Below are 12,727 nucleotides of genomic sequence, written 5' to 3' on the forward strand. Positions count from 1 at the left end.
AACTCCAACCTTTCGGTTAACAGCCGATCACGCTAGCCAATTGCGCCACGGAGACAGTCCTGCTTCACACTCACCACGATCAGAACATATCTTCAAAGCTATCAGCCCAAAGAAAAAAAAGCGCCGCACCACCACCGGGTGGGCTCGAACCTCCAATTTTTTGGTTAACAGCCGATCGCGCTAGCCAATTGCACCACGGAGACAGTCCTGCTCCACTCTCACCACCATCAGAACATATCTTCAAAGCTATCAGCCCAAAGAAAAAAAAGCGCCGCACCACCACCGGGTGGGCTCGAAACTCCAACTTTTCGGTTAACAGCCGATAACGCTAGCCAATTGCGCCAAGGAGGCAGTCGTGCTCCACTCTCACCACCATCAGAACATATCTTCAAAGCTATCAGCGCAAAGAAAAAAAAAGCGCCGCACCACCACCGGGTGGGCTCGAAACTCCAACCTTTCGGTTAACAGCCGATTGCGCTAGCCATTTGCGCCATGGAGACAGTCGTGCTCCACTCTCATCACCATCAGAACATATCTTCAAAGCTATCAACGCAAAGAAAAAACAACACACCACTCCCGGGAGGGCTCGAAACTCCAACCTTTCGGTTAACAGCCGATCGCGCTAGCCAATTGTGCCACGGAGACAGTCATGCTCCACTCTCACCACCATCAGAACATATCTTCAAAGCTATCAGCCCAAAGAAAAAAAGCCCCGCACCACCACCGGGTGGGCTTGAAACTCCAACCTTACGGTTAACAGCCAATCGCGCTAGCCAATTGCGCCACGGAGACAGTCCGGCTCCACTCTCACCACCATCAGAACATATCTTCAAAGCTATCAGCCCAAACAAAAAAAAGAGCCGCACCATCACCGGGTGGGCTCGAAACTCCAACCTTTCGGTTAACAGCCGATCGCACTAGCCCATTGCGCCATGGAGACAGTCATGCTCCACTCTCACCACCATCAGAACATATCTTCAAAGCTATCAGCGCAAAGAAAAAAACAACACACCACTCCCGGGAGGGCTCAAAACTCCAACCTTTCGGTTAACAGCCGATCGCGCTAGCCAATTGCGCCACGGAGACAGTCCTGCTCCACTCTCACCACCCTCAGAACATAACTTCATAGCTATCAGCCCAAAGAAAAAAAGCGCCGCACCACCACCGGGTGGGCTCGAAACTCCAACCTTTCGGTTAACAGCCGATCACGCTAGCCAATTGCGCCACGGAGACAGTCCTGCTTCACACTCACCACGATCAGAACATATCTTCAAAGCTATCAGCCCAAAGAAAAAAAAGCGCCGCACCACCACCGGGTGGGCTCGAACCTCCAATTTTTTGGTTAACAGCCGATCGCGCTAGCCAATTGCACCACGGAGACAGTCCTGCTCCACTCTCACCACCATCAGAACATATCTTCAAAGCTATCAGCCCAAAGAAAAAAAAGCGCCGCACCACCACCGGGTGGGCTCGAAACTCCAACTTTTCGGTTAACAGCCGATAACGCTAGCCAATTGCGCCAAGGAGGCAGTCGTGCTCCACTCTCACCACCATCAGAACATATCTTCAAAGCTATCAGCGCAAAGAAAAAAAAAGCGCCGCAAAACCACCGGGTGGGCTCGAAACTCCAACCTTTCGGTTAACAGCCGATTGCGCTAGCCATTTGCGCCATGGAGACAGTCGTGCTCCACTCTCATCACCATCAGAACATATCTTCAAAGCTATCAACGCAAAGAAAAAACAACACACCACTCCCGGGAGGGCTCGAAACTCCAACCTTTCGGTTAACAGCCGATCGCGCTAGCCAATTGTGCCACGGAGACAGTCGTGCTCCACTCTCACCACCATCAGAACATATCTTCAAAGCTATCAGCCCAAAGAAAAAAAAGCGCCGCACCACCACCGGGTGGGCTCAAAACTCCAACCTTTCGGTTAACAGCCGATTGCGCTAGCCATTTGCGCCACGGAGACAGTCCTGCTCCACTCTCACCACGATCAGAACATATCTTCAAAGCTATAGGCCCAAAGAAAAAAAAAGAGCCGCACCACCACCGGGTGGGCTCGAAACTCCAACCTTTCGGTTAACAGCCGATCGCGCTAGCCAATTGCGCCATGGCGACAGTCGTGCTCCACTCTCACCACCATCAGAACATATCTTCAAAGCTATCAGCGCAAAGAAAAAAGCAACACACCACTCCCGGGAGAGCTCGAAACTCCAACCCATCGGTTAACAGCCGATCGTGCTAGCCAATTGCGCCACGGAGACAGTCCTGCTCCACTCTCACCCCCATCAGAACATTACTTCAAAGCTATCAGCCCAAAGAAAAAAAAGCCCCGCACCACCACCGGGTGGGCTTGAAACTCCAACCTTTCGGTTAACAGCCGATCGCGCTAGCCATTTGCGCCACGGAGACAGTCCTGCTCCACTCTCACCACCATCAGAACATATCTTCAAAGCTATCAGCCCAAACAAAAAAAAGAGCCGCACCACCACCGGGTGGGCTCGAAACTCCAACCTTTCGGTTAACAGCCGATCGCGCTAGCCCATTGCGCCATGGAGACAGTCGTGCTCCACTCTCACTACCATCAGAACATATCTTCAAAGCTATCAGCGCAAAGAAAAAAACAACACACCACTCCCGGGAGGGCTCAAAACTCCAACCTTTCGGTTAACAGCCGATCGCGCTAGCCAATTGCGCCACGGAGACAGTCCTGCTCCACTCTCACCACCATCAGAACATATCTTAAGGGCTATTAGCGCGAAGAAAAAAAAGTGCAGCACAACCACCGGGTCGGGTCGAACCTCCAACCCTTCGGTTAACAGCCCATCGCCCTAGCCAACTGCGCAACGGAGACAGTCCTGCTCCACTCTCACCACCCTCAGAACATAACTTCATAGCTATCAGCCCAAAGAAAAAAAAGCGCCGCACCACCACCGGGTGGGCTCGAAACTCCAACCTTTCGGTTAACAGCCGATCACGCTAGCCAATTGCGCCACGGAGACAGTCCTGCTTCACACTCACCACGATCAGAACATATCTTCAAAGCTATCAGCCCAAAGAAAAAAAAGCGCCGCACCACCACCGGGTGGGCTCGAACCTCCAATTTTTTGGTTAACAGCCGATCGCGCTAGCCAATTGCACCACGGAGACAGTCCTGCTCCACTCTCACCACCATCAGAACATATCTTCAAAGCTATCAGCCAAAAGAAAAAAAAGCGCCGCACCACCACCGGGTGGGATCGAAACTCCAACTTTTCGGTTAACAGCCGATAACGCTAGCCAGTTGCGCCAAGGAGGCAGTCGTGCTCCACTCTCACCACCATCAGAACATATCTTCAAAGCTATCAGCGCAAAGAAAAAAAAAGCGCCGCACCACCACCGGGTGGGCTCGAAACTCCAACCTTTCGGTTAACAGCCGATTGCGCTAGCCATTTGCGCCATGGAGACAGTCGTGCTCCACTCTCATCACCATCAGAACATATCTTCAAAGCTATCAACGCAAAGAAAAAACAACACACCACTCCCGGGAGGGCTCGAAACTCCAACCTTTCGGTTAACAGCCGATCGCGCTAGCCAATTGTGCCACGGAGATAGTCGTGCTCCACTCTCACCACCATCAGAACATATCTTCAAAGCTATCAGCCCAAAGAAAAAAAGCGCCGCACCACCACCGGGTGGGCTCAAAACTCCAACTTTTCGGTTAACAGCCGATCGCGCTAGCCAGTTGCGCCAAGGAGCAGTCGTGCTCCACTCTCACCACCATCAGAACATATCTTCAAAGCTATCAGCCCAAAGAAAAAAGCAACACACCACTCCTGGGAGGGCTCGAAACTCCAACCCATCGGTTAACAGCCGATCGTGCTAGCCAATTGCGCCACGGGGACAGTCCTGCTCCACTCTCACCACCATCAGAACATTACTTCAAAGCTATCAGCCCAAAGAAAAAAAGCCCCGCACCACCACCGGGTGGGCTTGAAACTCCAACCTTACGGTTAACAGCCAATCGCGCTAGCCAATTGCGCCACGGAGACAGTCCGGCTCCACTCTCACCACCATCAGAACATATCTTCAAAGCTATCAGCCCAAACAAAAAAAAGAGCCGCAGCATCACCGGGTGGGCTCGAAACTCCAACCTTTCGGTTAACAGCCGATCGCACTAGCCCATTGCGCCATGGAGACAGTCATGCTCCACTCTCACCACCATCAGAACATATCTTCAAAGCTATCAGCGCAAAGAAAAAAACAACACACCACTCCCGGGAGGGCTCAAAACTCCAACCTTTCGGTTAACAGCCGATCGCGCTAGCCAATTGCGCCACGGAGACAGTCCTGCTCCACTCTCACCACCATCAGAACATATCTTCAAAGCTATTAGCGCGAAGAAAAAAAAGTGCCGCACAACCACCGGGTGGGCTCGAACCTACAACCTTTCGGTTAACAGCCCATCGCGCTAGCCAACTGCGCAACGGAGACAGTCCTGCTCCACTCTCACCACCCTCAGAACATATCTTCATAGCTATCAGCCCAAAGAAAAAAAAAGCGCCGCACCACCACCGGGTGGGCTCGAACCTCCAATTTATCGATTAACAGCCGATCGCGCTGGCCAATTGCGCCACGGAGACAGTCCTGCTCCACTCTCACCACCATCAGAACATATCTTCAAAGCTATCAGCCCAAAGAAAAAAAAAAGCGCCGCACCACCACCGGGTGGGCTCGAAACTCCAACCTTTCTGTTAACAGCCGATCGCGCTAGCCAATTGCGCCATGGAGACAGTCGTGCTCCACTCTCACCACCATCAGAACATATCTTCAAAGCTATCAGCCCAAAGAAAAAAGCAACACACCACTCCTGGGAGGGCTCGAAACTCCAACCCATCGGTTAACAGCCGATCGTGCTAGCCAATTGCGCCATGGGGACAGTCCTGCTCCACTCTCACCACCCTCAGAACATATCTTCATAGCTATCAGCCCAAAGAAAAAAAAGCGCCGCACCACCACCGGGTGTGCTCGAACCTCCAATTTATCGATTAACAGCCGATCGCGCTGGCCAATTGCGCCACGGAGACAGTCCTGCTCCACTCTCACCACCATCAGAACATATCTTCAAAGCTATCAGCCCAAAGAAAAAAAAGCGCCGCACCACCACCGGGTGGGCTCGAAACTCCAACCTTTCTGTTAACAGCCGATCGCGCTAGCCGATTGCGCCATGGAGACAGTCGTGCTCCACTCTCACCACCATCAGAGCATATCTTCAAAGCTATCAGCGAAAAGAAAAAAGCAACACACCACTCCCGGGAGGGCTCGAAACTCCAAACTTTCGGTCAACAGCCGATCGCGCTAGCCTATTGCGCCACGGAGACAGTCCTGCTCCACTCTCACCACCATCAGAACATATCTTCAAAGCTATTAGCGCGAAGAAAAAAAGTGCCGCACAACCACCGGGTGGGCTCGAACCTCCAACCTTTCGGTTAACAGCCCATCGCGCTAGCCAACTGCGCAACTGAGACAGTCCTGCTCCACTCTCACCACCCTCAGAACATATCTTCATAGCTATCAGCCCAAAGAAAAAAAAAGTGCAGCACCACCACCGGGTGGGCTCGAAACTCCAACCTTTCGGTTAACAGCCGATCACGCTAGCCAATTGCGCCACGGAGACAGTCCTGCTTCACACTCACCACGATCAGAACACATCTTCAAAGCTATCAGCCCAAAGAAAAAAAGGGCCGCAACCCCACCGGGTGGGCTCGAACCTCCAATTTTTTGGTTAACAGCCGATCGCGCTAGCCAATTGCGCCACGGAGAAAGTCCTGCTCCACTCTCACCACCATCAGAACATATCTTCAAAGCTATTAGCGCGAAGAAAAAAAAGTGCCGCACAACCACCGGGTGGGCTCGAATCTCCAACCTTTCGGTTAACAGCTCATCGCGCTAGCCAACTGCGCAACGGAGACAGTCCTGCTCCACTCTCACCACCCTCAGAACATATCTTCATAGCTATCAGCCCAAAGAAAAAAAAGTGCCGCACCAACACCGGGTGGGCTCGAAACTCCAACCTTTCGGTTAACAGCCGATCACGCTAGCCAATTGCGCCACGGTGACAGTCCTGCTTCACACTCACCACGATCAGAACATATCCTCAAAGCTATCAGCCCAAAGAAAAAAAAGCGCCGCACCACCACCGGGTGGGCTCGAACCTCCAATTTTTTGGTTAACAGCCGATCGCGCTAGCCAATTGCACCACGGAGACAGTCCTGCTCCACTCTCACCACCATCAGAACATATCTTCAGAGCTATCAGCCCAAAGAAAAAAAAGCGCCGCACCACCACCGGGTGGGCTCAAAACTCCAACTTTTCGGTTAACAGCCGATAGCGCTAGCCAATTGCGCCAAGGAGCAGTCGTGCTCCACTCTCACCACCATCAGAACATATCTTCAAAGCTATCAGCGCAAAGAAAAAAGCAACACACCACTCCCGGGAGAGCTCGAAACTCCAACCCATCGGTTAACAGCCGATCGTGCTAGCCAATTGCGCCACGGAGACAGTCCTGCTCCACTCTCACCACCATCAGAACATTACTTCAAAGCTATCAGCCCAAAGAAAAAAAAGCCCCACAGAACATATCTTCAAAGCTATCAGCCCAAACAAAAAAAAGAGCCGCACCACCACCGGGTGGGCTCGAAACTCCAACCTTTCGGTTAACAGCCGATCGCGCTAGCCCATTGCGCCATGGAGACAGTCGTGCTCCACTCTCACTACCATCAGAACATATCTTCAAAGCTATCAGCGCAAAGAAAAAAAACAACACACCACTCCCGGGAGGGCTCAAAACTCCAACCTTTCGGTTAACAGCCGATCGCGCTAGCCAATTGCGCCACGGAGACAGCCCTGCTCCACTTTCACCACCATCAGAACATATCTTCAAAGCTATTAGCGCGAAGAAAAAAAAGTGCCGCACAACCACCGGGTGGGGTCGAACCTCCAACCCTTCGGTTAACAGCCCATCGCCCTAGCCAACTGCGCAACGGAGACAGTCCTGCTCCACTCTCACCACCCTCAGAACATAACTTCATAGCTATCAGCCCAAAGAAAAAAAAGCGCCGCACCACCACCGGGTGGGCTCGACACTCCAACCTTTCGGTTAACAGCCGATCACGCTAGCCAATTGCGCCACGGAGACAGTTCTGCTTCACACTCACCACGATCAGAACATATCTTCAAAGCAATCAGCCCAAAGAAAAAAAAGCGCCGCTCCACCACCGGGTGGGCTCGAACCTCCAGTTTTTTGGTTAACAGCCGATCGCGCTAGCCAATTGCACCACGGAGACAGTCCTGCTCCACTCTCACCACCATCAGAACATATCTTCAAAGCTATCAGCCCAAAGAAAAAAAAGCGCCGCACCACCACCGGGTGGGCTTGAAACTCCAACTTTTCGGTTAACAGCCGATAACGCTAGCCAATTGCGCCAAGGAGGCAGTCGTGCTCCACTCTCACCACCATCAGAACATATCTTCAAAGCTATCAGCGCAAAGAAAAAAAAAGCGCCGCACCACCACCGGGTGGGCTCGAAACTCCAACCTTTCGGTTAACAGCCGATTGCGCTAGCCATTTGCGCCATGGAGACAAACGTGCTCCACTCTCATCACCATCAGAACATATCTTCAAAGCTATCAACGCAAAGAAAAAAACAACACACCACTCCCGGGAGGGTTCGAAACTCCAACCTTTCGGTTAACAGCCGATCGCGCTAGCCAATTGTGCCACGGAGACAGTCGTGCTCCACTCTCACCACCATCAGAACATATCTTCAAAGCTATCAGCCCAAAGAAAAAAAAGGGCCGCACCACCACCGGGTGGGCTCGAAACTCCAACTTTTCGGTTAACAACCGATCGCGCTAGCCAATTGCACCACGGAGACAGTCCTGCTCCACTCTCACCACCATCAGAACATATCTTCAGAGCTATCAGCCCAAAGAAAAAAAAGCGCCGCACACCACCGGTTGGGCTCGAAACTCTAACCTTTCGGTTAACAGCCGATCGCGCTAGCCAATTGCGCCAAGGAGCAGTCGTGCTCCACTCTCACCACCATCAGAACATATCTTCAAAGCTATCAACGCAAAGAAAAAAGCAACACACCACTCCCGGGAGAGCTCGAAACTCCAACCCATCGGTTAACAGCCGATCGTGCTAGCCAATTGCGCCACGGAGACAGTCCTGCTCCACTCTCACCACCATCAGAACATTACTTCAAAGCTATCAGCCCAAAGAAAAAAAAAGCCCCGCACCACCACCGGGTGGGCTTGAAACTCCAACCTTTCGGTTAACAGCCGATCGCGCTAGCCATTTGCGCCACGGAGACAGTCCTGCTCCACTCTCACCACCATCAGAACATATCTTCAAAGCTATCAGCCCAAACAAAAAAAAGAGCCGCACCACCACCGGGTGGGCTCGAAACTCCAACCTTTCGGTTAACAGCCGATTGCGCTAGCCCATTGCGCCATGGAGACAGTCGTGCTCCACTCTCACTACCATCAGAACATATCTTCAAAGCTATCAGCGCAAAGAAAAAAACAACACACCACTCCCGGGAGGGCTCAAAACTCCAACCTTTCGGTTAACAGCCGATCGCGCTAGCCAATTGCGCCACGGAGACAGTCCTGCTCCACTCTCACCACCATCAGAACATATCTTCAAAGCTATTAGCGCGAAGAAAAAAAAGTGCCGCCCAACCACCGGGTGGGGTCGAACCTGCAACCCTTCGGTTAACAGCCCATCACCCTAGCCAACTGCGCAACGGAGACAGTCCTGCTCCACTCTCACCACCCTCAGAACATAACTTCATAGCTATCAGCCCAAAGAAAAAAAAGCGCCGCACCACCACCGGGTGGGCTCGAAACTCCAACCTTTCGGTTAACAGCCGATCACGCTAGCCAATTGCGCCAAGGAGACAGTCCTGCTTCACACTCACCACGATCAGAACACATCTTCAAAGCTATCAGCCCAAAGAAAAAAAAGCGCCGCTCCACCACCGGGTGGGCTCGAACCTCCAATTTTTTGGTTAACAGCCGATCGCGCTAGCCAATTGCACCACGGAGACAGTCCTGCTCCACTCTCACCACCATCACAACATATCTTCAAAGCTATCAGCCCAAAGAAAAAAAAGCGCCGCACCACCACCGGGTGGGCTCGAAACTCCAACTTTTCGGTTAACAGCCGATAACGCTAGCCAATTGCGCCAAGGAGGCAGTCGTGCTCCACTCTCACCACCATCAGAACATAACTTCAAAGCTATCAACGCAAAGAAAAAAACAACACACCACTCCCGGGAGGGTTCGAAACTGCAACCTTTCGGTTAACAGCCGATCGCGCTAGCCAATTGTGCCACGGAGACAGTCGTGCTCCACTCTCACCACCATCAGAACATATCTTCAAAGCTATCAGCCCAAAGAAAAAAAAAGGGCCGCACCACCACCGGGTGGGCTCGAAACTCCAACTTTTCGGTTAACAACCGATCGCGCTAGCCAATTGCGCCAAGGAGCAGTCGTGCTCCACTCTCACCACCATCAGAACATATCTTCAAAGCTATCAGCCCAAAGAAAAAAGCAACACACCACTCCTGGGAGGGCTCGAAACTCCAACGCATCGGTTAACAGCCGATCGTGCTAGCCAATTGCGCCACGGGGACAGTCCTGCTCCACTCTCACCACCATCAGAACATTACTTCAAAGCTATCAGCCCAAAGAAAAAAAGCCCCGCACCACCACCGGGTGGGCTTGAAACTCCAACCTTTCGGTTACCAGCCGATCGCGCTAGCCATTTGCGCCACGGAGACAGTCCGGCTCCACTCTCACCACCATCAGAACATATCTTCAAAGCTATCAGCCCAAACAAAAAAAAGAGCCGCACCACTCCCGGGAGGGCTCAAAACTCCAAACTTTCGGTCAACAGCCGATCGCGCTAGCCTATTGCGCCACGGAGACAGTCCTGCTCCACTCTCACCACCATCAGAACATATCTTCAAAGCTATCAGCCCAAAGAAAAAAAAGCGCCGCACCACCACCGGGCGGGCTCGAAACTCCAACCTTTCGGTTAACAGCCCATCACGCTAGTCAATTGCGCCACGGAGACAGTCCTGCTCCACTCTCACCACCATCAGAACATATCTTCAAAGCTATCAGCTCAAAGGAATAAAAGCGCCGCACCACCCCTGGTGGGCTCGAACCTCCAACCTTTCGGTTAACAGCCAATCGCGCTAGCCAATTGAGCCACGGAGACAGTCGTGCTCTACACTCACCACCATCAGAACATATCTTCAAAGCTATCAGCGCAAAGAAAAAAGCAACACACTAATTCCGGGAGGGCTCGGAACTCCAACCTTTCGGTTAGCAGCCAATTCAGCTAGTCAATTGCGCCACGGAGACAGTCTTGCTCCACTCTCACCACCATCAAAACATATCTTCAAAGCTATAAGCCCCAAGAAAAAAAAGCGCCGCACCACCACCGGCTGGCTCGAACCTCCATCCTTTCGGTTAACAGCCGATCGCGCTAACCAAATGCGCCACGGAGACAGTCGTGCTCCACTCTCACCACCATCAGAACATATCTTCAAAGCTATCAGCGCAAAGAAAAAACAACACACCACTCCCGGGAGGGCTCGAAACTCCAACCTGTCGGTTAACAACCGATCGCGCTAGCCAATTGTGCCACGGAGACAGTCCTGCTCCACTCTCACCAGCATCAGAACATATCTTCAAAGCTATCAGCCCAAAGAAAAAAAGCGCCGCACCACCACCGGGTGGGCTCGAAACTCCAACTTTTCGGTTAACAGCCGATCGCGCTAGCCAATTGCGCCAAGGAGCAGTCGTGCTCCACTCTCACCACCATCAGAACATATCTTCAAAGCTATCAGCGCAAAGAAAAAAGCAACACACCACTCCCGGGAGGGCTCGAAACTCCAACCCATCGGTTAACAGCCGATCGTGCTAGCCAATTGCGCCACGGAGACAGTCCTGCTCCACTCTCACCACCATCAGAACATTACTTCAAAGCTATCAGCCCAAAGAAAAAAAAAGCGCCGCACCACCACCGGGTGGGCTCGAAACTCCAACCTTTCGGTTAACAGCCGATTGCGCTAGCCATTTGCGCCACGGAGACAGTCCTGCTCCACTCTCTCCACCATCAGAACATATCTTCAAAGCTATCAGCCCAAAGAAAAAAAAAAGAGCCGCACCACCACCGGGTGGGCTCGAAACTCCAACCTTTCGGTTAACAGCCGATCGCGCTAGCCAATATCGCCATGGAGACAGTCGTGCTCCACTCTCACCACCATCAGAACATATCTTCAAAGCTATCAGCGCAAAGAAAAAACAACACACCACTCCCGGGAGGGCTCGAAACTCCAACCTGTCGGTTAACAACCGATCGCGCTAGCCAATTGTGCCACGGAGACAGTCCTGCTCCACTCTCACCAGCATCAGAACATATCTTCAAAGCTATCAGTCCAAAGAAAAAAAGCGCCGCACCACCCCTGGTGGGCTCGAACCTCCAACCTTTCGGTTAACAGCCAATCGCGCTAGCCAATTGAGCCGCGGAGACAGTCGTGCTCTACACTCACCACCATCAGAACATATCTTCAAAGCTATCAGCGCAAAGAAAAAAGCAACACACTAATTCCGGGAGGGCTCGGAACTCCAACCTTTCGGTTAGCAGCCAATTCAGCTAGTCAATTGCGCCACGGAGACAGTCTTGCTCCACTCTCACCACCATCAAAACATATCTTCAAAGCTATCAGCCCCAAGAAAAAAAAGCGCCGCACCACCACCGGCAGGCTCGAACCTCCATCCTTTCGGTTAACAGCCGATCGCGCTAACCAAATGCGCCACGGAGACAGTCGTGCTCCACTCTCACCACCATCAGAACATATCTTCAAAGCTATCAGCGCAAAGAAAAAAGCAACACACCACTCCCGGGAGGGCTCCAAACTCCAAACTTTCGGTCAACAGCCAATCGCGCTAGCCTATAGCGCCACGGAGACAGTCCTGCTCCACTCTCACCACCATCAGAACATATCTTCAAAGCTATTAGCGCGAAGAAAAAAAAGTGCCGCACAACCACCGGGTGGGCTCGAACCTCCCACCTGTCGGTTAACAGCCCATCGCGCTAGCCAACTGCGCAACGGAGACAGTCCTGCTCCACTCTCACCACCCTCAGAACATATCTTCATAGCTATCAGCCCAAAGAAAAAAAAAGTGCCGCACCACCACCGGGTGGGCTCGGAACTCCAACCTTTCGGTTAACAGCCGATCACGCTAGCCAATTGCGCCACGGAGAAAGTCCTGCTCCACTCTCACAACCATCAGAACATATCTTCAAAGCTATCAGCCCAAAGAAAAAAAAGCGCCGCACCACCACCGGATGGGCTCGAACCTCCAATTTTTTGGTTAACAGCCGATCGCGCTAGCCAATTGCACCACGGAGACAGTCCTGCTCCACTCTCACCACCATCAGAACATATCTTCAAAGCTATCAGCCCAAAGAAAGAAAAGAGCCGCACCACCACCGGGTGGGCTCGAAACTCCAACCTTTCGGTTAACAGCCGATTGCGCTAGCCAATATCGCCATGGAGACAGTCGTGCTCCACTCTCACCACCATCAGAACATATCTTCAAAGCTATCAGCGCAAAGAAAAAACAACACACCACTCCCGGGAGGGCTCGAAACTCCAACC

Source organism: Rhipicephalus microplus, chromosome 4 (genome assembly GCF_043290135.1).
Source record: "Rhipicephalus microplus isolate Deutch F79 chromosome 4, USDA_Rmic, whole genome shotgun sequence".
NCBI classification, from domain to species: domain Eukaryota; kingdom Metazoa; phylum Arthropoda; class Arachnida; order Ixodida; family Ixodidae; genus Rhipicephalus; species Rhipicephalus microplus.